Raw genomic sequence first — 26,686 nt, 5'->3', positions numbered from 1 at the left:
AGATTTGTTTTTCTCCCGCGTTTGAAGTCTCGTGTCTAGGGGATCCTGGGCGTTGCTTTATCAGCTTACATCCCCGAACGCACCGCTATCCCCTCCAATTAGGAAAGATAGCTGGTGAAAAGTACAACCTGGTAAGTTTGAGTTGATTTGACAGCACGCAACAAACAAGGACATGTATCGTTACGTGATGTGAAAAAAATGCAACAACAAGGATAGCACGTATTGAAAAAGAAGGATACAACAGAAACAAAATTAGGCAATTCTAACCTGTCAACAAGACGGGAGAGTCTTTTGATTTCCTGCTTATCTATCAAGGACGGGCGAATCGAAAAAGAATGTTTTAATTACATCTGAGCTCGTGGCGCCGTCAGGAGTAGGCCAGTATTTGTTCGTGGAGAATTCGCCCGCTTGGTCTTTTGGTTTTTGGTATACTTCTATCTGGAGTCAGATCACTGATAAGCTAATTTCTCTCCGTTTTTGACTGAAGGAGAGAGACCAGTGCCTTCTGTGGACCACTTCTACTCCTTGCCCACTGCTGGTTAGAGACGTACATGTACCAGGGTTCTTCCACCTCCCTGCATGTACTTACTAGAGCTCTTGTTATGTGCCCTTGATGTTTATTGGGGGAATAAAGGACCTCTTTTTTTTTTGGGGGGGGGGAGGGGGTGGGAAGTCCGTTCAGATTTTAAGACAAGTGTCTTAAGAAGTTGATCATGCATCTCTGACGACTAAAATATGACGTGATTTACTAAGTCATTTCTTTAACCACTGCATGGAGTTTGGACAGAGATTTTGAAAAAAGAAGAAGCTACCAATTCCAAAGCAAAACCGGAGACGGATTGGAAGACACAGTCAAAATTAGTCAAAGCCTTAGTGGGATATCTCAATCTATTGCTCGTTATATACAGCTGTCGACTATGAAATACATTCCATACCACGATAATTATGGGAAAATATTTCCTATGCGGATGGCGTTCCATAGTATACACGCACATACTCTAGTAGTGCATTGTACTCCTGCTTCAATTTGATCTTTTGATTTCTGTTGTTGGTGTTTGGGATAAGCTTAAAGAAGAACATTCACCACAAAACATAACATATCATGGTCACGTGTCTCATGAAGATGATGTAGCAATGAACACTGTCATTTTGTTTGTATTAGCTCAGGATCGTACTAATCCTTTCCACGTCCGAAATATAGCGCGGTTTGCCATACAACAACGTAGCATGTGACTGTGACGCTTTATCGAATCCAGCCGAGAACCATGACATGCGTCTATTCAGCAAAGAAGGATTTTCATGTTTGTACACTGCCTTTACCGCTCTAGCAAAATGATAAATGACATGATTTCAAATTACCAAGTGTGATATGATGTTTGACTAAATCCGCAATTCATCGGTAGCGATCGACCCCCACTCGGATTTCGTTTGCCGCTGACGGGGCACCCAGCATCAAATCCACTGTCAGCGATCCATCCATTATTCAGCACAGATATGGAGGGAGAGAGAACGCGAAGACGTAGGGGAGGATGCGTATGAAATGACATGCAAGGCAGCGCCCAGTTAAATTATTCACATTGTTCAATTATTGATAATGGAATTGGAGAGGTATCATGCAATGACCGGAACCGGTGGGAAAGGGCGGAGGAGGGAGGTGGGGGTGGGGGGGTGGGGGGGTTAGAAGTTGGGTGGATGGTCCGCGGTCCGAAGGGTGAATCCTATACCAGAATAAGTGGACAAAACTTGTAAAACGAACGTTATCCAAGTCCTTTGCATACATTGCAAGTTTAACAGTTGCCTTGATCGTCTCACTGCATGCCACCGCCAGTTTTGTGAAATAACATTGATTGGCCTAATCCCACGTAATTTACAGTGCACTTGCCAATTGTAAGGAACGAGGACACTACTGTATCAGAATCCGACTGCGGCCCTCGTGAGTAGTAATTGATACACAGAAATGAAAATTATCACATTTTCTATGATGGTCCATAATCTCGAAAGCAGCGTAATAAATTATTTTATATTCGACAAAATAATTAGTTTATCAAGCGCCGCTAGCCTTCGGTCTCGTCGAGATAAGACCGATGTAACGCCAATTAAATTTTAACCAATCACAAGGCTTGTTATCCATTCACTCACCATTTCCTTTAACAGTACAATAGTAGAGATAGGCGCGTCTTTCTTTCTTTAAGTGTAGGTAGTAACAGTTATTGTAGTGCATTTTCTGGAAATATAGTTTGCAGTTTTGGCAGATTTAACAACAAACTTAAAGCAATCACGGTCATTTTCTTGGACTATGAGTTTGGAGTCGTGTCGTCATTCATAGATGACAGAAATTTTCTAGCTTGAGTTTGTTTACTTCACTCTTCACACGACAGTTCAAACACCTATCGTAGGTCAGTGTATTTCATTCGAATGGCAGTGGTCACAATTAGCTTTCGTCATTAAAGTGAACCCCTTTAATTCTGTTACACTTAATGAATATGTAGCATATGGCGAGTATACGTACGTGTACATGTCAACAATGGAACATTTTTTTTTTTTTATGAATGCAATGATTCACATTTTATTCATCGGAACTTTGCGACTGAAATCTCGCATACTGGAATGATTGAAAAAAAAGATAGTGATATTTATAGAGAATGATATGAAGTCATGTACTCCTTTAAAAAGAAGAGGAAAAGGAAGGAATGCCCAATGTCTTGTCGTATCCCACGCAGTCCGAACTGGCGTGTAACTCCAGAACACGGAGGCTTACTCGCGTTTCTCGCGTCTCCCTCCTCCTCCTCCTCATCGAGAAAGCTGGCGAAAGACAAGCAGGGGGGAGGAGGAATGAGGGAGGTATGGTCCAATAAAATAATATGACTTATTCGGATGTTAATGTCGGACTGACTTTGGTCCCTGGCCGATTACCTGCCAGATGGAAAAGGCTTGCAACGCCTTCTCTCACGACCGTGGAATCATTCTTTGCGCCACGTCGTGATTGTGGCACAATCATGTCAAGTCGAATTTGATCCCGACGCATAAAAAGGGTTCGAAGCATGTATACGAGGAGGAGAAGGAATGTTGTGCTTGTCAGACTCGGCGCAACAAAACAATCCCATCGGGGGCTCACGCCAGCATACCCCTGGTGTTGCTGGTCTTCCCGTAACGCAATTATTTTCTTTTTCACCATGAATGCATGTCTACGAAAGGGAAATGAATTAAAGCTGAATGAATGATGGATGATACATAGTACGCCTGATAATTATGTTCCGAAACAGGAGTATTTTATCATAGTATCCCGAGGAAAATATAGGCTCCCACATAGCTGAGTTCGTATGCACCCCTTGGTGATATGTGTTTCTGGTTCCATGGTAACCCTTCGCGTATCCTGCCAAGTTCGCGTAATCGGACGTGGTCGTGGAGGGGGCAGATTTTTCCCCCTGCAGAGATGAAACCTTCATATTGTCACAATTTTTAAAGATCACACTACCAAAAAGATCTCCAAAGTTTGTTCTCACCTCCCCAGCTCAGCATGGGCTGGGTATAGGTGAGGTATGCGAGCCGACACTTTCTGAGACCGATTTTGTTTTTCTCCGTTGTGACACAAACGAACTCCCATTGCATTACCCCATGACCCTGACAAGGGGGTAACAACGTCACTTCGCTTCTCCTGAGGGACCCATCGCGAAAGCCTTTCGAATTCTTAATTCTCATTCGATTACCTTTGTGAGAAATGTCGCACTCTTGCGCAATTAGAAACTAAACGAATAGTTCTTATAGTGAAGTGAATGAACTCTTGAGGCAAAGACACATGCCGAAGTTTCTACTATCTCCCCCTCCCCCCCCCCCCCCCCATCGACTCTGCCTTCCCCTGTTCTCAAGTCATCCAAGCAGTAGGCACTCTAAAAAAGTGGGATTTCGTCAAACATTTGTATCATAACCTAGTTTTATGGTAGGAAGCATGAGCGATAGTGCCCTATATATTTGATGCTCCAGCGTAATGACAAGACAATGACGATAGTGATTAGATTAAAAAAGGGTTACCGTTTTTATGTTTGAATTTCTGTTTTTAACCTGGCTGAGAATGGAAGGGATTTTCCGATAGTTTTCTTTACAAAACTGTCAGTTATACTGGTGATCTTGTCATTGGATGATAATGCGGTGTCTTCCGCAAAATTTCAACTAAAATCAAAGTGTGTGTTTCACATAGATTTATTACATATTATAGAGGAATAATACTGACTTCAGAAGGCCCATCTGTTTCCGTAGTGCACTATGACAACTCAGTGTGACGTATGTTACGGTCTAAAAGTGTAGACGCACCAAGAACATACCAGTTATTGGAGATATCCCCACCTTTATAAAAGAGAGAGAAGCTCTTAGGAACCATTCTCGGCCCTATGGGGGGCAGGTGATGGTGCCTGCCGCCTCGGCTCTTCCTCCTCCTCCGCCTAATGGGAGGCGACAGATTCGTGCAGACCTTTTTACAAGGATGGAGCAGGTTAGGCCTTGAACTTCGCGAGAGCTCCTCGGGAGGTGTAGTAGGTAGGATCTGATGCGGAGAAAATTGGGGGCGGGGAGGGAATGGTATAAATAGGGAAGAAGTAGATGTGTTAGGTTACTCTTCCTTTGTGAGTGTGTGTGTGTGTGTGTGTGTGTGTGTGTGCGTGTGTGTATTTGCGTGTGTTTGTGTACGTGAGTCTGTGTGTGTTTGTGTGCGCTTAGATGCGTGTGTATGCATTTTAATATAAAATAATGTCTCTGTGTGTGAAATGTGTTTGTGTATGTGATGTCTGCTCTGTCCTAGCGACGGTTGTTCTCTTTACATTTTTCTGGCATGTCATATTCTGCCTTTTTCTGTCTATTGATTTTCCCTCTCTTCTTCTCACTTTCTCTGTCTTAATTTTGTCTTTCACCCTTAGCCTCTCAACATACATGTACCTCCCATCATTTGTGATGATTATATGAAATCAGTATGATAGGGCCTTATTGTTTAGAAATTTAGTCATTTTGCAATCTTGTAATATCATTCATGATCGTGTTTGTTGATAACCTTTGTGTGATTGATTATATCAAGAAGCTATACAAGTAGCCTCATTATTAAATAGATGATATCTCTCGTTACTTCCACCTGTCGGTCTTACATCGCGACCAGGGAAGTAAAAAGAAGACTCCTCCTCGTCACCTTGTCGTGCACCAAGCCATACACATTGACATATCGCAAATATGGCGCCCATTCAAACCAAATGGCCACGTTGTGACATTTAGGGACATCCTAACGATATGCGCATCCCTTATCGGCCCTACCTGCTCTTCTTCTGACACATCTGCCGTCCGATTATCGATCGCCACTACTTAGCAATCGGTAGCGAGCTCATCACGAGCAGGTTCCGTTTGATGCCTCTGTGGGAGATACCCGTGTGCACGAGGTACCGTTTTTTGATGCAGGCAGGCAGGACGTACGAATTCCATGGTTGTGTGCGAACTGCGAAGTATCATTCCCTAAGCTTCACGCCCCCAAATAAAGAACACCCATCTATCGATTTGAGTCCATTTCAAATAGGCAACGTAACTCACACGTCTTCTACTCGGTGTAGAGGTTTGACAGATGAATGCCAATGTCGTGGCAACCATTAACCCTATCCAATTTCGTTCCTGTAAAGAAAAAAAAATCTTGGTACGATGTTGACAACTACTCCCTTCAAATTAATCACAGATTATAATTTATATATTGCCTGTTCACAGACGTTTTTATTAAAGTTTGCTCTCTTTTTTTTTCTCTCTCTCTCCCTCGTCTGCCTTAAAGGGATGGTACAGTATTGGTGGAGATGAGAATTGGGTTTTTAACTTTTTGCGAGATACCAAGAAAACACTTATGATATAGTACAGAGCATACCATTTTAAGAGGAATTCAAAGTTTATTTGATGAAAATCGGGTTTGGAATGACTGAAACATCCAAATACAAAGTAAAGCAAAGCGATCGTAATAAAATGTGGGTCCCACACTTTATGAGAATCACTCTTTTTTGGATATCTCAGCCATTTCAAACCCAATTTTCATCAAATAAACGTTGAATTCCTCATAGAATTACATGCTCTTTCATATTTTATAAGAGGTTTCTCATTATCTCACCAAAAAAAATGTTAGAAACCTGAAATTAGGTCTCAACCAAAACTATACGACCCCTTTAACTGAGAAGAAACTTCCGGAGGATTATACCCAAACATTTGACGTGATGTGCTAGATAGACATGATGTAATTAGTCATGAAGCATAAGGGTGCTAGAGGGTGTTTAAGCATATAATTTATGATTACTGCGCACTATTGCATCTGATGATGCTTCCTGATGTTCAGCAGTCAGCATATGAGGATTACTAGATTCATTTTCTCTCTTTTACGGCAAGATTTTGCAACAACTGAAAATTATATTAAATCCGACGAACTTATAAGAGCAAGAAAAAAAACCGCAAACATTTAGATGGCTTTTATGATGATTGTGTGTTAGGCCTTATTTATCCAGAACCGACAATAAAGTGGGGTACTCTTGTTTCTCGGACATTTTAGTTCTTTTGCCTTGAAATAGTTCTTCATCTTTGTCATTACCATTGTCAGTTGTCTTATGAAATATGTCAATGATGCCGTAAAGATTTGATCCGTAAACGGCCGCGGGTGAACCCAAAAGATATGGGATTGGAGCCCCCATGTACGCATTGTTTCGATGGAAATATATTATATATATGGTACAAGGAAATGAACGTACTAATTAGTAAGCAACAAAATAATGCGAACTCCCTCCTGTGCACAGTTTTTGCAGTAAAACCAATGTGATCGTTGCTACTGGGTGAAAGACAAATTGGGTGTAAAGTTCGAGTGGTTTTCCAATTTGCTCGCGTTGGTGTGTGTGTCAACGTAACCCTTCAATTTGTAACCTCTATTTATCGCTCCTCTCCCGACTCTACGGCGTGCGCGCATTTATCAATGTGACATCTCTTGGAGTGGGCGAACCGGCTGTCCTTCACGTTAAACTTAACATGCATTCAAACAAGTCAATGCACATTCATTCATGGTTGGATGTCTGAAAATGCAGATGTTTTCCCCCTTTGCTAGCAGCCCTAAACATGTGGCTAAAAGCCTCATAAACGTACGTGGGCTACCGCAGCTCAGGTCCTTAGTATGTGGGCTGCTGACTGGTTGTGGCGCAGCGCGCGGCCCTCTCCAAACAAAACTCGTAAGCCCTATTTGTCAGGCAAGTTGACAAATTGCTCCAATCGATCAACAAATCGAAGCATGCCCCGTTGTAGTCCAACACCTCCGTTCTATTCACAAAGCATTGGATCTAGCACCATAATGGGGCTCACCCGTATCTTGCTACGAGAAGCGGGATGTGTGTGTGAAGGGGGGGGGGGGTGGAGAGAGAAAGACTCGAATGGGCTCCTTTTCATTCGAGTGGTAACCATGCGTGGACGCATGATGTACGGCCTGTACGTGCGCATACGAGTGCCCGCATTATGGAAAGCGGGTCGTTGTGTGTGCCCAACACCTGGGATTGAGCAAAGGTGTGAATCCTTCGCACGGCCGACACGGTACGAGAAGCCAAGCGAGTCTGCGCAGGGTCAAAACCCACACCCCGTTAGCTCGCTGTGGGACGATGAACAAAGACAGAAGAAGTTAATGTATGATACCAACGCGCATCATCCTCAGCAAACCCCGGAATCTGTCTCCATTTCAAAGGAGGGGGGGGGGGAGATGAAATAATTATTGATGGCAGAAGAGCCCATGAATTCAAAACAACCCCCTAGGCAATAATCTAGGGTGATATATTACAAATGTCAGAAAGCTAGTAGTGTATAACTGGCGAGATCAATTTCAAAGGCGAGCGAACTGATGGCGAGCCATCCCGTTATAGGACGCGACGTAGAATTCATCGTACCGAAGTTGAACGGACTGGAAGTAGTTAGGAGGAGAAACATTGACCATATCTTATTCTGATATTCTCGCTGTTCCCCTGGCTGAAGTCTTCATAAATCCTTCCTGAAAAGGGAACATGTGAACTTCAACACCCCCCCCCCAATAAATTTAGTCTAAATCTGCCACTCCTGATGCTTCAAACGAAATATTCCATCCCTTCCCGGTGTTCCTGATTCCAGCATAGTGGCCACAAAAACGTGGAGTGTGTAAAATTGTAGTATAATTTCCTCAAAATTTAAAGGCTCCCAGCGGAGGTTACCTTGCAGTCCTTTTGATTTCCTAATCGACCATTGCTCATTCACTTTTTTTTTTCCTTTCCTGCGTTGTCAACCTCCCCCCCCCCCCCCGTCCCGACATCTTGGAGTTTGATCCCTGTACAAGGCGCGCTGTACCGAAGCCTTTCTTGTCGCTCCATTCAACTCCCAGATAACTCAATTCGGCGCTTACTAGCGAGTAATCACATTGTCGCACTTTATCGCGTTATTATTGGAACTTTTATTGTGTCATGATTTGATTGTCTGATCGTGTATGCGTTGGAAGTGTCTCCCCCTTTATAAGCTGCCACGGAGGCTCTGTAAGAGAAAGGGAAAAAAGAGAGGGTGTCAGGAATTGTGAATGCGTGCTCAATGTGACACGGCCGGGTAGTTCGAATAGGATTCATTCAGAGTCCGCTGCGCTGTCGTATAGCTCATCTCATGTCAGGAGGTGTATAGAGCTATACCCTTGTCTATTTATCTTCAGTTTTGGGCTTTCCATGGTCTGGTCCCCTCAAAACGTAACCGGTATACCCCTAGTCGATCTGGATGTCGTGACTTTGGACGTTGGGCGAAAGAGTGCTATGATGATGACCACTGACAGTTACTGATGCAGGGACAGGAATCATCTCGCATGTCCTCAAATCTTCCGGGAGTCGCGTTGCAGGGCAACGTTCACGTGCTCAGCAGGTAAAAGACCAATTAATTATCGGCGCGTCAAAGCACCTCCTTTCAACATGACCCGTTATTTCTTGTCAGTGATGGTCAATGCTTCCACTTTGTTCGCCGACCAGTAGCGGCGGTCACTCCGAGGGCTGTAGTATGAATCATCGCAAAGAGATCTTGAAAACCAATGATATAGAAAAATGCATTGCAAAGTCGCTTAACAGAAAATCTCATTTATTTTCGTCACCCCAGTTAAGGAGGTACAAGTACCTGTTGGTCAATCGCACACTGAATTGATGACGTTGTAGATAGGAGTGAGGATAAAATTAGAGAAAAGTGCCACGGTATATGCTCTGAGGCAGTGAACTTTTTTCATGCAATATCTCATAAAATGTCTTCATTGTGAAAGTATGTCAATTTGTTTTATGCAACTTACTGCTTTGAATATTATGAGGTCGTTGTACCCTCTTTATCTCTTTCTCTCCCCCCCCCCCATTACTGTATACATGTGAGTGTAACATCATACTAGAAAATGTCAATACAGTGTATACGATAAAATTTATGATGTGTAGGTCTACATATTCTTTAACGGATTTTTATAAATGCCAAGTCAGTGAACAGGAGACTATTTGACCGGTCGTTGAATTATGTTAACAAATAAAGCAAATTCGGTGTAGAAGATCTATATGAGCTTTATGATTGTGCGGCCATCAAAAAGGAATATTTTCCTCGATTTTAAGAAGATTATATAGAGGATAAGGACGTAACATATACTGAGTATGGCAGTCAATACCTTATTGCCAAGGTCTTCGTTCTCTCAGCGTGGATGGCTCTGTGTAGGCCTACATTGATTTTTTTTCAATCTTGACACTCAAGTGCACTATTGCCTGATCAATAGATATTATACAATAAAGATTGTGAAAAACAGGCTGCTGCGAGAGTACGCGACAAACGAAACGTCGCGGAATCTCTTATTTTATCATTATTATTGTCCGCACTTGCTGTTGTTTCATTTGTTCACAAAGCCGTATAGGCGATGGATTATCGTCACGTTCTTTTCACAGTATTTTATTTCTGCCCTTGTTCCTGGACAATCTAAGTAAGGGATGTTATTGCCGTTTCATAACCCATAAACTATCCAAAAGGAGCGTCACTCGCTTCCTCTGTTTATGTAGTACGTCCGTCTTTGATTAGATTATTATCGCTCTTGATTTAATAGTTATCTGCTTTCTGTGGTGAGGGCTTTCTTATGCTATTGTGTTCGATGTCCGTCTATATCGGGATCATAAACACCCACTGACACAGTAGCTTGCTAACTTTGAGTCGTACTTACATTGTCAACCGATAGCCTACTTGCTCACAGTATCAATGCATTTTATTATTTGTCAAATCGTGGACTTACGTCTAACATACAGGTGAAAATGAATGCTGTTTAGTAGAGAGGGGAAAGTAAACCATTGATACATCATGTATAGAAAGAGAGACGGGCTGGTGGGGGAAGGGGGGCAGAGATGGTGAAGTCCCATTCATAGGATATTGTGTAAGGCTCATTTTTATGCGGTGATCCACCTCATCACTCCTGTTCTGAAATTTATAAGCAGCTTTTACTTCGTACGACAACATGCTTTACTACTATCATTCAGTTGCTTAGGTCCTGATGGTCCTATTGAATTTTTAATGTCCCATTTGCTCTCCTTCCATTATGATGTAGCAGTAAATATGTTCTGTCGGCCTATAAATCTACGCATGGAAATTTGTACGCCCTGACCGTGTGTGAAACGGAGAAATACACAAGTGTCGCCTTCTAGGCTATGATGGGCAAAGATTGAGATTTTGTTTTCATATTACGATAAATAGCAGTTAGGCCTCAATCAACAATCTGGGTTACTTTTGTCATGGCTAATATCTTCATTGTTGAAATTCTTCGTAGTATCATCTCTGTGATGTTGATCTCATCAATATCACTGTTAGTAATATTGTTGATATCTTTATTATATAAGTTATTATTAGTAGTAGTAGTATTGATATTATTTGTGACATTATTATTATTATTATCATCATCATAATTATTTAATATTACTTTGTTTTCAATATCACGTCATCGTCACCATGTCACCATATGTGTCACATTTACATGCCACTCTTCAGACGTGAGAAAGAGAAAAGTGGCATTAGGAGAGAACTGGGGATGTAAGTCATCATCCTACGAGAAAATAGTATTCAAGAATTATTCGGACTTCTCTGTAGGGTATGATATGAACAGGAGGACAATCCTATGCACAAAACCTGCGCCGATTTTTTTTTTCTTCTTCTTCTTTTTCTGCCGTGATGTGGCGTGTGTAAGCAAACGACTTCTCCCCTTCACGAGACACCAACGGGGCTGGCAAGCATGGCGCTAGGCGTAGACGAGTGAAGCAAATGCATACATCATTATGCACACCTTTTCTCTCTCCCTCCCTCCCTCCCTCTCTACACCCCCCGTCCCAAGCCTCTGCGGGCACTCTGGATTAACGTGTGGCGCAAGAGAAGAAGGTGAGCGCCTATCCGCGGACGCGACTTTGACCAACATGCATGCCCGCATGTGTAAGCCTAGAAAGAGAGAGAGAGAGACTGGGTGCTAAAAATAGCCAGCAAAATGGAGAAAAGGGACAAGTTTATTGTCAGGAATCCCTTCTAGCTAAAGTGCTCGTGAATAAGAGAGACATGGAGAGAGAGAGAAAAAAATGGCTGAACTTTCTACTCGCAGGTGTATAGCTAGACTGTCTTCATCGATTGTCATGTCTCTACTTATCAAACATACTCTTCTTCTTTCTTCCATCTTCTTCCTCTCTTCTCATCGCTTTATCTTGTCGCGAAGTAACTTTCTAAACGTCCCCCCTTAGCCCCCCCCCCCCACCCCACCAGTATGATTCACCATCAACATCACGATCTCAAGCCAAGGTGTGTTCGGCACATCCCCTTCATGAATGTGTGGGGTTTTCGTGTCTTTCTCCCTTTTTGCAATGGAATTTTAATCCAACACTTCAATTACGTTCGGCCGCTTCATAGGATGTATGGATGGAGACAGTCTTTGACGCTATTATAATCAGAATTTTAGAATTTAGATTTGGCGTGAGGGATAATCCACTTGAAAGGGTTTTATTTTGGAATAGATTGCCCAGATGGCGGTGTTAGGCATAAGGGATTTGGAATGATGCGATGATCCAAGGTAAATGTCGGGGGTTTATTATTTGAAATAATTATGACATCACTATGTAAATGAAGAAGGAAATATCCAAAGGAAATTTGACGGAATGCAATTCTTTAACTGACCGAGACGACTTTAACATTTGTTTGACATATCTTAGTCTATATGGTATTTCTGTGGATGCCTCAATAACAAGCAGTTTACCAGGAATGAAACATATTAGACAATGTTTATAATGTCGATTAAGTGGCTATTTCACAGGAAAAGTTTGTTGACCTCATACGCTACCCCCTCCCTATCCTGTTCTCCAGATTTCCATGTCATGCCAGTGATAACGATCAATACGTGTGTAGCAAAGTCTCTGAGATTTCAAACATAAGAATGACACCATAGACAAAGGCGTGGCGGTTGTCGGATTTCATTACATTTTATGACAGATTTTGCCACGAAAATCAGCGCCCTGTATTTGTTACAGTTGCATATGTATAGCCTTTGACTATGTCCGTGTTGGGAATATTTCTTAACCTAGTCCGGAAGCCGAGATGCGCTTTGTAGACGGTGAGGGGTGTAGGATGGGCAGAATCCTTGGTGGAGGAGGAAAAAGAGGTAAAGAAAAAAACAAGTGCTGGACGAGGAGGAACATGAGGAGGAAAAGCGGAGGAAAAGAAGGAAGAAGAATCGAAGGACGAGATTAGAAAAGAGGATGGCAGACACCTCTTTATTTTTCGAGTTGATTAAAGACCAAGGACCAACACGTCAAAATCAAAACAGATTGTGATCGTTCTATCGCGTAAGATATGCGTTGTAATTGTAAGTGGTGTTTTTTAGTTTGAAAGGATTTTGAACAAAGCCTATTAAAACGCCTATTCGCCCGAGGAAGAAAAGAATTATGTCGTAAATCGAATTGAAGAAAGATTAGATCTCATGTTATGGTAGGATAATGTAAAGAGTGAGAAGGGAGAGCAGTGTTGGCGTAACTGGGAATTTGTCTAATTTCGCTTAATGCGTATGAATTGAAAAAAAAAAATGAAACGAACGATTAATATTTTTACATATTGGGCATTGTGTCTCAAGGTGTACGTTTAGTTGGAGCTCAGTGGATCACGAACAAGACGGAGGCAAAAGATTTGAGCGAAATCGGAAAGAAGATAAATTATCATGGAGCTACAACACCTCCTTTTAATTATGAAGCATAATGACCATAATATCGACAAGTCAAAAAATAAGATATCGCGATCATAAGGTACATCGATAGAAAGAAAAAAAACGGTCGATTTAGTGTGGCTTTACACCTCATTTATAAAGACAAGAATGACAATATTGTATATCTTCCTTGCTGGAAGCAGCAGCAGTGATAACAGTGTCTTGGATGTTAATGCCATGATAATGAGATTGTAGGTTTGGTGATGATAATGTCACCATAGATGCGAAGAGGAGAAAGGTTGAGCAAAACACACACACACACACACACACACACACACACATACATCACCATCATCACACATACACTTCACAACACTGGATGATGCTCCTGCGAGCGATGTCCTCGCGAACGCTGCAGCGAGTGTTATTGACATTGATGCCTGTACAAACTGAGTTGCATTGCTTGACGATGACGTATGTTTGCTGGCATGTGGTTCATAGTGAATGGGATGGGGTGGGGGTATGGACTAGCGGAGGTTTATCTCAGGTGCGCCTTGATAATGACATTAGATTGGTTATTTCGACTCGAGACGGACGTATTTCAAACGTGGTTACGCAATTTCGCCAGTGTTTTTTTTTTTTCACGAACTGGTTTCTTCCTCAGACCATTCGTCATTTGGGGACAAGTTCAGACTCTATCCAAAAAGCGTTTAAATGAAATTTCATTGTACAGCAAGAATGGCAATTATGATAATTTGTAGAAATTATCACAAAATGACATAAGCTATCCGTGATGGCGCTATCATCCATGATTATATCCAATGTTTGCTGTACATCACGCAGTAACGGAACATATGAGGGCACAGACATGTGACAAATTTACGTGCAGCAGGACGCGATGTTTCAGTGATGGACAAGGGATAGAGGCGGGGTAACGGTCAGTCGGGATGCGACAAAGATTTATAGTAGAGTGACCACCCATCGTAGTCTACCCCGATGACCATATGTTGATATTCCTACATAATACCGTATAAGCCCACAAAAGTGCCGCCAAGGAATACTCCACCATGTATACCGAGCAAGGAAGCTCTCTTTCATAACTTTGACCAAATTTCTTGTTACAAACAAGTTGCAGATTAACACATCCATTTCAACCACAGAGCCACTATTCCCAAAATATTTTTGGCGATGTGTACAAACTAAAACTGGTTACCGACACAGAGCTAAACGCAGAAGATCGGCCCTGTATAATATTCATGCTAAGTGGCAGCCGGCATATCAACTTGAAATAAATCTAAGCAAATGGAAAGCTTTTGAATTGCCCTCGTAGGATCCCTAAAGGGGGGCAGGTCGTATCACACGGGGCTCCCGACCCTGCTGTAAATGGCATTGTATTTTGATGAGGGATGCCCCCACGTTGATTGCTGCCGCAGTCGAAGTGATGTCATGTGTCGACGGCGAGATAACGCCGCGGTGGACATCGAGAACGTGATCGATGCTCTAGCACGGTGGTTGGCAATGACTCGTGATGGGTGACGACATCAGATGAATATTCATGAGTCGGGTTTCGTTTGATTCGCCTCGGAAAAAAGAAAATCGCCGACGCGTCATCCTGTGTAGTAGTAGGGTTTCCCAGGCACGGTTTGAGAACGTAAAGCTAGATATGACACGAACTGCGGATGAAGGGAATATTACCGTTACGTGTGCCAAGAGGAGAGTTACACACGTAGGAATTATAACTCATTATTTCCCAGGGACTGAATAATTCACGCGGAACTTAATATAAACTAGATCAGAGAGCACTGAACTGCATTGGGAATAAACGTGGCTGGGTCGAGAGAAGTGTTACCTTTCCAGGAAATATCGTGTGAAATAACAGTGTTCCGATTGTAATACTGATGGTGATCGTTAATACGCGATGGAGCCTTAGAAGTTTGGTTAGTGTGCAGCTTTAGCTGTGTCGTTACCATCAGCAACCTGCTTCCAAATTTCATTTTGAGAGTTGCCATGATGGTTTCGATGAGATCGTAGTTTTAAAAGGGTTAATGTAAAGCAGCGGGTGGGTGGGTGGGGGAGGGGCTATAAATGCAGAGTATTGCGTTGGCCTTCTACCATCTGAACTTGATCAGCACTGAAACCGCTGACATATCTTTTGTGTTGTGTTCCCATTTTGTGAGGCCCACCTTTTTCCCCCGATAAATCTCTACGATAATGGATGGGCTGTGCCATCCGTCAGCGCCGCTCATGGAGTCAATTTGGAGGGAAAGTCGAGCAAAAGAAGAAAAACGTGTTTCAGATGTGTTCTCAGTTTTCCTTGCTCAGAATGTGTGATTGCTACGTACTCCTCCTCCTCATATAACAACGCGTAGCCCTTTGTCGGGACTGTGAGCTGCCTTCTTGAGGATCAACAACAGGGGAAGGCGCTTTCGCGATCCTCCAACTTTCCTTCGCTTATGTGGGCACTCCTGTGCATGTTCCCGCGATGTTTGCAAATGACTCTTTGGAACCACGAGTGAGGGGGACGGACAAACATCCTCACCTCAATCAAGAGTTTTGTCTAACTTATCACGTCACATGAGTCTGTGTCTTACTCAAACATGAGAGAGAGACGGAGACAGAGTGAGATGGAGTGAGAGCGAGAGAGACAACGGCAAAGTACAAAAAGGGGGGAAAAGGGGGAGAAATAAGAGAATGAGGAAGGACGAGAGTAGAGCTGGCGCGAAAAGTCGTAATTGGGTCCTTTCATCGCAATGTTGAATCAGTTCTCGGATGATCAAATCTCCCCATTCTTGCCAGGGTGTGAACCCTAAGTGCCTCATTCCCAGCTCTCTGGTTGCAAGGAAGGGATCCGCAGGGTGTTTGGCCTCCGTCTCTCAGGAGCATTCTCCTTCCTCCTCCTCCTCCTTCTTCTTCTTCATCCTGGCCGCCTGTACCCTGCGCCCGCTCTGTGGATCCCCTTGGACGGATGGCGTGCGCTTTGGTCAACAATCGAAAATATGCCGGTAAATATTACTCAGTGTGTGAAATCCACGACGCATTCCGGTCAAATTGCAGCGGTAGAGGCAATAAGTGGACATCTTTTTTTAGGGGGGAACGTGCCTGTGCCGGCTCTGTTCAATACCGAGCAGTCCTGACAGGTAAACATAGCAAGGAAATCTACCGCCGACAACCCTTGGTGGACAAACACTGAGCTAAGCCAGCCATACGATCATGCTACGGAGTGCAGACTATATTATATCCAATCTATTCGAAAAGGCTGGAAGTGTTAGGCGGGGTTTTACTCTAGTCTCTCTCAGAGCTCCTCTTTCTTCCTCTTCCTATTCTCTTTCTTCTTTGCCCTTTTAACTGGAGCTAAAACCGTCGCCTTCACGCCTGCATTCTAATTGAATGTTCTGTTTACCCCGCTTCTTCTGCGTGATCTATTGTACGGAGTGCACAGCATCAGGAGAGTAGAAAGTGTGAGGTGGGAAGGTGGAAGTGGGGGGGGGGGGCACGGCAGTAAATCACTGAGCTCGCTGTAAATGCTTATTGTCTTCGAGGAAGTCCTCTCTTTTGTTTGACATCCGACTTGTTCAGAAGGGGAAAAACAGACAATGCACATATTTCCGCCCATACCCCCTTCCCTCTGTAGGTATTATCAATAATTATAAACCTAAAAATGTCAATATAGCCTAAATATATAAAACACATATACTGTTTCTCAAATTGGCAGTGGTCCCTTCGCACCGTGATTAAAATGGCTACTTCATCCTGATACTCGTATCACTATGAATGGTTGAATGGTATGAATCCGGTGTGTCATTAATAAATGATATTTCAGAAGTCTTGCTCGTTGCTTAGCGTTGGCTTTGCACTGCGGCCGGCTACGTGTGGAACACACGGGCTGAGGTGCCGAGCCACCAACGTGCGCACACGTAGACCCAATTTCCGTTCGCCGCTCAATCTTTTCGGGACCTGTGATTGATGGGCACATGCCCCGCGCAAATCTAGAGCAGCTCGGGAATTATCATAGGTGTAGTATCGCGAGCGGGAAGAGGTTAAACTCCTGCCTTTTGTTTTCGTATCCCATTCTGTCGGTAAGCACTTTCTCGTGCCACGTTTCTTCCATTCTCATGTTCCTTTCTCTTTTCTTTCTCATGCTCTTATTTGATACCCTGTTTTTATGATCCTTGGCTCCTGCAGGTAACCAGGCACTGTAAAACATTTCGGTTCGAGATCAAAATGCACGTAATGGTAGGTGTATAGTCGTACTTTGATCCTGGCGTGATTCAGACTCTACAATCATAAGTGCTACCATGATGATTATCGATAAAAGACACAAAACGAATAAACGACAACAACAACAACAACAACAACAACAACAACAACAACAACAACAAAGGAAACTTCAGTATCAGAATTTTATTTGCTACCTCAACTACTTCATGCGATTAACTTGTAACCATGGTGACAGTTTCTGTAGAATTGACTGAGATAGCGTGAAGCCACTTGATGGCCTTGTCATGGATATAATACATGTAGTAGCATTGTCAGGTACCCATTTATACGGAGAAACGTAGGTAATGCGTTTACTCCATCCAAAAAGGGGTGTGCGCACTGGGCAGGATTCGAACTCGAGACTAAAGAGGCTAGAGCAGTCTCCCCTCTACCACACATCTTCCACCAGGGAGAGGGGGACCTTTGCACCCCTCGCTCCGTATGTGAAGTCTTCATTAACTACGATGGCTGTCATATTTCTAGTGGTTGGGGACGCTTCTTCCGTGCGAGCGGTGCTCTCGGGGTCTACTCCGCAGTCGTTGGCAGTCCCCGAGATTTCCCCGTCGAGTGCCACAAATCATGCTGTTATTACGACCCGACGAGAAATAAAACTGTCACAACATTATAAATAAGTTTCGCCGTATATTTCGAGGGTTTTTTTCTCTCCTCACATTGCAAGTCGCTCTGGGTTGTCGAGAACGGTTCTGCTTTGTGGGTAGTTGTTCGAGCGGGAAATTTAAAGGGAGAGTTTGCTCTTCGTTTTCTAGGCAATCACTGATTTGCAGATGAAAAATAATAAATAATTGCCATATAGCGCTTATTCCTTCTCCCTTAAAGCTAATGAATTATTTTGGATACACATATTCTACATTTCGTAGCAGCTTGTCTAAAAGATAAAATGCATGCGCTTAGAAATTATGTATTTCTAGCCGTACATTAATTCAAACATCTGTCAAGAGGTTTTAAAATATTTTCTTTGACGGAGGTTATGTTTGCTGTGTATACATGGAGAACTAAATTCGTCTGAATATTCATAGTCGATTTGTAGACTTGGTGATTGCTGTCAATCATGGTCTTTCTGATCTTCCATAACGCCAACGACATCGCTGTCGTAATCGTCGTTGAATCAGTCTATGTAGTTAATGTAGGATCCGTGATCGGTGGCGATTGTGACGCTTCGCTTGCAGACAGAGGAGATGGCTAGGCCATTGTTGCCGCTGTCGAGGCTGATGTGTCTTCTTGGTGGGCGTGTCGACATCGTGATGTCACGAAGGAGCCAAGCCGAGTGGGGTTAGATTGATACTAAACAAACAAAACATGCGTATCTTTTACGACAGCCCTCTGGACCGAACGGAGAAATTTATGTTCGGCGAGTCTCCAGTATGGTTGCAGAAGCTATTGAAAATGTTGGATTACGCAGACTGTAGCCATAGAGAGTTTTGACGTACATAAAGCACCGCAGTGTTTACTTCAGTGAATTTAAAAATGCACGGCGTGTATCTTTGTCCTCACCTACTCCTTCCTGTCCCTATTACCAGTCTTTCCATATGGAAGTATGTGTTTATCTGTATACATTTTATTGATTTATTAATCTTCCGGTATCGACTTAACTGTTCTTTGTCCCTTCTGCGGTGTCAGTTTCGTTTTATGTTTCTCCGCTACATTTTGCCCCACGTCTGTGTAAGGTCATTCTGATATTAAAGACCGGCTATGGGATTGCCCTAGAAAGATCGAAAGAGATTTGTTGAAATTGTATTGTTTGACTGTTTAGAAACGCTACGTTTCTTGCGTTTATGATGTTTTGGCTCGGAAAATGTGATTTGAAGTTACACCAGGTCCTAGCCTATGTGATTATGTATACTTTATACCTCTTTTCATATATTTTGAGTTCTAGGAGCGTTAGTAAGTCATCTAAACGTGAAACAGTCAATCTGATAAAGTTAGTTTTTGTTTTGTTTTTTATCTAGAGCACAAGCGTTTCCAGTGGACTGGTCAAGAAAATGCAAGGCGGCTGTTCCATTTCCAAATTCCCCATCCCTCTCGGTCAACTGCGCAGTACTTGTCAGTGAGAGAACAAACCATGAACTTGCTATAAAAGAAGGTTCATGCATAAAACTTGTCACGGTTCCAAGTCTCAATCGTCACCCATGCGAGTGTCGATGTGAAGAATAGAAATGAAGTTAGAACGATTACGACGTATCACTTCATGACAGGAGTTGGTGGGATTTTAATTTTGCTGAGCAATCTTCCTTTTTAAGAACGCTAAGTGCATTTTGGTCTTGTGTTATGTATTGTTTTTTCATTTGTTTTCAAAATTGCTGCACCTGTGACCTAAAGATTTTGTAGGAACCATTCCTTCGAGGTTCTTCATTGATGGGATACCGTCAGAATCAGTCCATGGGAACTGTCCCGTTAGAATCGTTCTTTTGTTATCGTATCATCAAGCGTTGGTTTCATCTAACCTTTTTCGTGTTTAGAGTGACGGCGGATCGTAGTGTACATGACGTCAACAGATCTGTTATCTCTTATTGTCATCGAGTCTTTGACCTTCATGAGAGCATAGTAAAATTGGCAATGGAGGAGCCAAGTAGGGTGGTGCAAAGTACGCTGATAAGAAAGTTTCCGCTTGTGAAAATACATCGTATCTCGGTCTTGATATTGAGACCTCGTAAATATAGCGATTGTTTCGTGCAACAGCTCCTATACTGTGCCCAACTCGTGTTGAATGGCGATTTTAGTTGCTTCGTTGAGGAAATTGTAGAATGTGATATGAACAAGATGCGTGCGGAAAAAACAGACCGCCATGTCACAATTTGTGCAACTCTGCCCGTATGTGTATTGCTCTAACAAGAGTTCACAATGTCAATCTGGTACTTGCGAAGTCATTTCCCGGCAGACGAATTAGGTTTAAATCGAATCTTAGAATCTAATTTACCACAATACCGACCGTCACGCGTGCGTTTTCCCATTCCTTGAATGAATAATAAGTTCTATAATTGCAGTCAATATCACTTCCGTCGAGAAAACCACCATCAATTTGGCGATCTCGCATCGCGGTCATTTGCTGCGCTTCGTCAAACGTCGCCTGGACAGTTGGAACAAACAGAATTGCCAAATTGGGTTGCCGCGCGACTGCGTCAATGATCCACTGCGCAGCGGATGACCAATAGATGGCGCAATACAATCAATTGCTGTGGCCGGCCTTCCTCACGTGCATCATATGTGAGTGTCAGTCTGTAGTCAGTAAGCCGTGTTTTCTGTTCGCGGTTAATATGATGATTACAGGTTGTATACATCTTCATTATGCATATCATATTTTAGCTCATTTTTGTCTTCATTTCTCATTCCTCCTCCCTGTCTTGCCCCCCCCCTCATGTCTATGCCATTTTCACGTGGCTTTCGAGATCATCCTGCCGTACATAAGATGGACTTGTTTCTGTGATCATAAAACAATTAGCGCCTCATTCATGAAATTTGGTTTTGGTTTTTGCTTATTATCTGTTTATCATTCACTCACATATGAAAAAGAATGTTTCTTGTTTGTATGTCTATATCTGTATATTTATATGTCTTCAATGGAGATGCCTGTCCCAAAAGAATGTGGAAGAGTAATGCCATTTACATTCCTGTTTCAGGACAAATCGTCTTGTATCCAGTGATATGCGTAGAAACACATCGAATCTCAGGCCGCTAGAAACTTGCATGCAGTGCCCTTTCCTTCCGCCGAAAAGGATTCTTGCTTTTACCTCTTGGTAGGTCCAAGCAGTGATAACTCCTTGGTAGGTCATTCCTTGTTCGGTCGTTATTACTTGTCAAAATGTTGGCACGCTCTAGGTTTATGTCGCCAAGTTTGAATTGCCGACGATTTTTAGTCTTAAATACTATACGTCTCTGTCCACGCGCCGGGTGTAGCTTACTCAACTCTCTAAAAGTTTTTTTTTTTTTAATTGCTGTATAAGTTTGCCTGACTGTTTGATGAACAACGCGTAGAGTGGGGTTGTAAAACCATAAAGCCTGCATGTCGGGTAGATATTCGGGCGTCTTGTCCAGACAATTTAAGGTGGCTCTTTATCAAATGACACCAATTTTTGAAGAGTTTATGGCCCGCAGGGAAATGTTATATCTACTTCAATAGTCTTGCTCTGAGTTCACACATAATGGATCCATCTACTCTTTGTTATCTTATGGCTTTGTCTATGCACCCACGTGATCATCAACTGTGACCAAGTCCGTCTGTCGTGAGAATTTATGGTTACTTTGTAGGAATTTATGAACGCTCAATGCAGGGATAAGTTGTCACCTTTTTTTTTTCCTCTTAATATTCAAGCAAACGACCTGAAGACAGACTAGTGACTATTATTTTCTCCTCGATCGTTGCGTCAACTGATCTGGTTCTTTGTTTACCGTCGCTTGTAATCGACGGAGGGCAATTTATCATTGGTTCATACGGTCAGTCTAAAACCATCCACTGTTGGTTTAGTGTATCATATCATTATGGGTACTTATTTCGCAATACATAACACGTCACTACCACCAGTATAGAGGGAAAATTAAATAGAACTTTGCATGTTATCTTTTAGACTTGGATTTAATTGGTTTTCTTGCTGGAAATGAGTTTCGTCGTTATTGATTGTAGTGACTTATTGTTCTTTACTTTTGCATGAGAAATGCTCTGTCTCGTCCGAAGTAGATGGGCTAATATTAGATGTAATTAAGTAAAGGAAGATGCTCACAAGCCTGTTCTTATCTCGGCAAGCAATGACATTCATACCAACGTAACAAGGAAATATGTGGCATAATTGTCATCGCTCTGAATACAAGATGCTGATAATTTATGCATCAGAATTATCAAATTAAACGCCAGGAACATTCTACTCGTTGTAACGTCAGTGCCATTGCTGCTGAATGAAGGGAATATAAATACAGAAATATTTCATGTTCTTTCCGCATTTGACTCGTAAAGATGGTTAGGTCTAAACTGTCCGAATGTCGAAATCTTTTTTCCCTGGCCCTCCACCTCTTTATTGGACCACGCGTGCATGTTCTTCTTCTTCTGGTTAAGTCTGCCTCCTTCAATAAGCTGAAGATTGTCGCAGACTCGACTGTGTTCACTCTTTTGCAGAGAACGTGGACATCCCCACCTGCAGACAATCTGATGAGCATTTCCCCGATTCCTCCCCATCGCTGTTACCAGCGTGTCCGACCACTCTCCGACCTGACCTTACTTTCCCAGAAATCAATTTGTCATCCATTTTATTCCCTTGAAATTCCACTGGTAGTCAACAAATTGCGGTGCATCGCTCATCTCACTCAATCCCGGTCCGTCGTTCGAGGTGGCCCAAGTACACTCCAAGGGCAAGAGTTAGGTCAACTGAGCTCCAGTCGTTACCCCCCCCCCCCCCCCAACACACACACACAAACGCACACACACACACACACACACACACACACACACACACACACACAACTCTAACGATTCCATACAGCCATACACTCTCTGCGGGCGTCAGGACTTCAGAGGAATTCTATGTACTCTTTCAAACAATCTTGCCCACGCCATTTCTATCCACACGCCATAATAATACATCCATCCTTTGTGCGGAATCCTTGTCTTCCAAGCCAGCCAAATGAATTTGAAAAGCATGTACCGAGCCAATGATCTCATTTTGTTCGTAATAACTAAAAGAATAATATTATGATTGTGTAAAATGACTCAGGTAGAATGTGCATAGCCTATTTGTGTCGATTGTAATTGTCCCGACAGAAATTCATCTTCATTCAGGCAGAATCAGTATCGACTGAATGACTATTGAAACGTATTGCTCCATGCATTTGGGTTTGCTTCTTTGAAGACTCGTGCTTGTATTTCACGCCCTCGGGTTGCCACCACTAGCTGCTGTTCACTTGTAGAGCTGCAGCGGCAATCAAAGTCAATGGCACGTGAAGTTAACGCGAGTGAGCCCTCTACGTCGATTGGTAGTCAAGTCTCGTTCTATCGCGACATGGCGCTATGGTACAATCAATGTGTTTTTGGCTAGACATGTCAAGATTTCGCTTCATCCCTGTCAGTCAGATCGGTTCTACAATGATTTTTACAATGCTTGCAAACTTAAGTGACTCTTCATCGAGTTATCTTTCAGGAGAAAGAGTCTATGTTTGATGCTGGAGGATGCGAGCGAATCCATCTATTCGTGCACGGAGAGCTCTTCGGCACGTCATGAGCGCATCTTCCTTACTGGTTGTGCGCTGTTATCTGCTGTTTAGTTAAAATTGTTGTCTAAATTGCGTCATAATACATGGACGAGCTGAATTACCCCCCCCCCCCCCCTTACTATAGTCGGCATGCTGTAATTGCTAGGTTCATTATCACCATAGTCGCACCATGGAGCCACTATAGTACCATGGTCGAATCATACTTTCTTGATTGAATCCTCCAAGGCCAATATCTCAAACCAGGGAGGTGAGACTCTCACCTCCCTACTCAAACTGACATTGGTCGTATAAAGTGAATGATGATAGTGACAGGACAGTTAAATAGATTGTGATTTTGTCCTTGTTTAAAAATGTCCTATTCCTGTATTATCCTTGATATTTAGAATAATTTGAGTGTTTATTTTTAATATGGATTTCATGAGAGAACACAATCTGTACCCATATTACGCTATCTTTAAAAGACAGTGACGAGATATTCAGATATGTTTGCTATTTTTGTATTTTTGTTTGCTATTATCACAAAGAGACATGTCACCTTAGGGGAAAGTGGTGAACACTGCAATTACGGTACTTGATGATGGTGTTATCTCCAATGATGTGTACATGCATGGGCCTATCTGGTAGTTATTACAAGGTGGACTTGAAAAAAGAGACAACGGTCAAAATGGAAGGTGTTTGAAATTACAACCAGTCTTTACGTCAGAGATTGTATATTTTCAGATACGTCAGTTCATTCTCCGGCCACGACGTGATATCAGACTACATGTAGGCACACTATTAGCTCCTCGAATTGGAGACCATGCCGAGACAAAAGCTGAAGGAGGTAGCAATATTCGCATACCATCATAACTCAGTAGATTAGCTACTGAATTTCAATACGCTTACGTGTCAATGCGAGAGCATCGCAGTGACTGCATGTAGCCGTAGGCACTTACACGAATCATGAATCATTATTTTCGCTCTACCCGTGCGTCAGACACAGGGTCAAAAAGTCAACATAATCCGTCCCAATTATCTTTTTCCATATTGCTTTCCGAACCGTCAAATCAATGACGAACCTTGATAGCTTGATATAATCTTTCCAAGCTTTTTTTTTCCTCGTCGATTTGTGCGCTATGTAGGGCCTACTCTTGCAGCGGAGAGCATCACCTTTATCATTGCTATAACCAGCAACTTCATGTCCTTGCATGAGAAAAATGTCTGAGGAAATTAGAATTGGCCTCGTCGAGTTGATAATAATCGCTCGGTCTATACATTTCTTTATTGAACCATCCTCGAGAATTTCACATTAGTCGTTGTATACCATCAGCTGCCCCCGTGAGGTTCTATGCCGTTCGTTGCTAAGGCGGCATCGCGAAAGCTCAGGGTGAGATGCTTGGCCAGGCTAGCGTGAGTCACTGTCACGTTTACATGTGTCATGGGGTGTTTTACAATGCCGCGCAAATACACTGACAAACCGACAATTAAGACGGACACGTGGAACAAGTATTAATCTCGCCCGATGATGAGGAATCAAGGCCGTGCCCGGTTCCCCCATCACTGGTATCTCCTCTATCCGTACTCCCATTCCCCCCTCCTGTCTCTCTCCCCCTCCATCTCCGTTCTCTTTATCTCTCTTCTTTCCCCACTCCTCTCTCTTTCTACCACCATCATATTCTATCCTTCCTGCATCTCTTTTTGCTCCCCACTCTCTCTCTCTCTCTCTCCCGTCTACGCATCCCTATTTTACCCCCCCCCCCCCTAGAGCTCCCTCTCTCCCACGTCAAACAGAACGATACATGTTGGTGGTCGGAGTCGCGATCCAATCTCTCTCTCTCCGGCATGTTTACATCTAAATAAACACAACCGGTAATATGCCATCCTCGTGATTATTGGTACTTGTTGGTGTAATTATTTTCATTAGCTGATAACACTTCCCATCTTGGCACTCCGATCTGTTCGGATGAGCTGCCAGCGACATACGCACCATGCCCCAGGAGGGCAGTCGTTACCAGTTCCTCATCTTCTTCACACAGTCATCAAATTTGCAAAATTAAGTGACAAGGTATTCGTAGAGGTTCTGGCAGCATTCGTTGCGGACATTTTCTCCGAAAAGGCTTCTCATCTTTCTCATATTTTCTCCCTTTCAGATAATAGTTTCATCTTCAAGTGGCTGTATTTTGGAATTTCAGTATTTTTACAGTGATAGGTAATGCAAAACGGTCTTTCAGTGAAGCGCAACGATGCTTGGAAGAAAGAATGAAATCATAAACGAGGTCGCATGGATAATAGTGTCTTATTCAGACGTTTATATTCTTCACTAATTGATACCGCACATACGCACACACACACACACACACACACAAACACACACACAATGGTCACGATTTATTTCATTGAGTTCATTCGCCATATTGGAAAATTTCACGAGGCCATTGTCGCGTTCTGACGGAGAGGTCTTCCTCGTGTGTCTGCCGAAGAGAGGGCTCTTCTGCGTTGGTTATTTATCTAGACGGGTTTGGCGGGTGCTCCAAACAACACATTTGTCAGGGGAAAATAAAGGGGAGAAGGGAGAGAGGAACGGTAACCTCAGTGAGAATGTCGCCATCCCAGGTGATGTTTGTTTTCATACCAGTCCCTAGACCCATCACTCACTACCAGGAGAAGAAGAAGGGAAGTTGCCCAAAAGAGGTTTCTTTCAAGATATTCTTTTTATGTTTGGCGCGTTTTGCACGACACGAAGAAATGTCCCTTGCCGTGAGATTGGTCATCAGTCTTACCACGTGCATGATGTGCTGCAAATCAGTTGATTATATCATGGACCTACAACGAATTCGTAAAAGGTCCATGATTATCAAGGACCTACATGCTACTACCATGGTCCATGGTTATATCAAGGAGGTATCGTGTTCTTCGGTTTGGTTTTCTATAATTTCATTTTGAATGATCTTTTTTAGAAGGACAATGTTTGATCTGTCATTTCTTGTTGAAACTGTTTTCAAGGAATGTCATTTTACGTTGCGCTCATCCGAA

Source organism: Diadema antillarum, unplaced genomic scaffold, assembly GCF_040938485.1.
Source record: "Diadema antillarum isolate AM-2024a unplaced genomic scaffold, OU_Dant_1.0 scf00000097, whole genome shotgun sequence".
Lineage (NCBI taxonomy): Eukaryota > Metazoa > Echinodermata > Echinoidea > Diadematoida > Diadematidae > Diadema > Diadema antillarum.
Note: the sequence above shows the minus strand (reverse complement) of the source record.